Below are 1595 nucleotides of genomic sequence, written 5' to 3'. Positions count from 1 at the left end.
CACTTCATATAATGCAAGGGACTTTGGTATGGTGAAGATGGGCAACACTAGTTTCTCAAAGATTATTGGAATTGGTGATGTGTGCATAGAAACCAATGTTGGGTGCACTTTGACTTTGAGGGATGTGCGACATGTTCTTGATATGTGCCTTAATCTGATTTCTGGGATAGCCATGGATAGGGAAGGTTATGAAAGCTACTTTGGTAAGGGAACTTGGAAGCTCACCAAAGGTTCACTCGTTGTTGCAAAGGGGAAGGTTTGTTGCACATTATACAAGACTTGTGCAAAAGTGTGCAAGGATATGGTAAATGTTACTGAAGACAATTCTCATAGCTTGTGGCATAAGAGGCTTGCTCACATGAGTGAGAAGGAGTTGCAGATTTTGGCAAAGAAAGCACTTATTCTATACGTCAAAGGTACGCATCTTGACCCATGTGATCATTGTTTATTTGGTAAACAACATGCGGTCTCTTTTGTTAAGTCATCAGAAAGAAAATTTAATATTTTAGAAATAGTTTATTCTGATGTATGTAGTCCCTTTGAGGTGGAATCTCTTGGTGCAATCGTTATTTTGTTACTTTTATTAATGATGCATCGAGGAAAGTGTAGGTTTATTTTTTGAAAACAAAATATCAGATGTTTCAATATTTTCAGAGATTTCATGTCATGGTAGAAAGAGAGACAGGAAAACCTTTGAAGTGCCTCTATACTAGTAACATGAGAGAGTTTATGTCAAATGAGTTTAAAGGTTATTGTTCTAAACATGGTATAAGACATGAAAAGATAGTTCCTGGTAATGGGGTGGCAGAGAAGATGAACCGAACTATTAGTGAGATAGTCTGATTCATGGTGAAGATGGCTAAGTTGCCAAAATCATTTTGGGGTAAAGCAGTTCGTGTAGGGAATTAACCGGGTAGAACTCACCCCTAAAAGCTAGCTGTTAGAGGGAGGGTGCCAATTCCCTTATAACCCATCCTCATCACCATCACTTTACCGTTGTAGGACTATTTGCTTTTGCGTGGAACCCCAACAATCTCCCCCTCCATGCAGAAGCAACGTGGACAATCTCGCCCCTCCACGCGGTGGCAACGCGGGAACCACGAGATTCTACACCGGGGTTTCCGAGATTTTCCTCGAGGGACATTCCTGCCCTCGAAGGCAAACCTGGGTCACCACACCCTGAGCTCTGATACCATTTGTAGGGAATTAACAGGGTAGAACTCACCCCTAAAAGCCGGCTGTTAGAAGGAGGGTGCCCATTCCCTTATAACCCATCCTCATCCCCATCACTTTACCAATATGGGACTATTTGCTTTCGCGTGGAACCCCAACAGTTCGCACTGCTTGCTACTTAATTAACAGGTCTCCCTCAGGTGCATTGGATTTTGATATTCCAGAAAGAGTGTGGACAAGAAAAGATGTTTCCTATTCTCATTTGAGAGTGTTTGGGTGTAAAGCTTTTTCTCATGTGCCCAAAGAGCAAAGGTTTTAGCTTGATGATAAAGCTACTCTGTGCATATTTGTGGGCTATGGAAATGAGGAATTTTGCTACAGACTATAGGATCTTGAAAAGAAGAAGATAGTCAGAAGCAGAG

The sequence above is a fragment of the Tasmannia lanceolata genome, unplaced genomic scaffold (genome assembly GCF_043159265.1).
Source record: "Tasmannia lanceolata isolate RefF3 unplaced genomic scaffold, GAP_Taslan_0.1 ptg000008l, whole genome shotgun sequence".
Classification (NCBI taxonomy): Eukaryota; Viridiplantae; Streptophyta; class Magnoliopsida; order Canellales; family Winteraceae; genus Tasmannia; species Tasmannia lanceolata.
The sequence above is the reverse complement of the archived record's forward strand: the minus strand, read 5'-3'. Positions refer to the sequence as shown.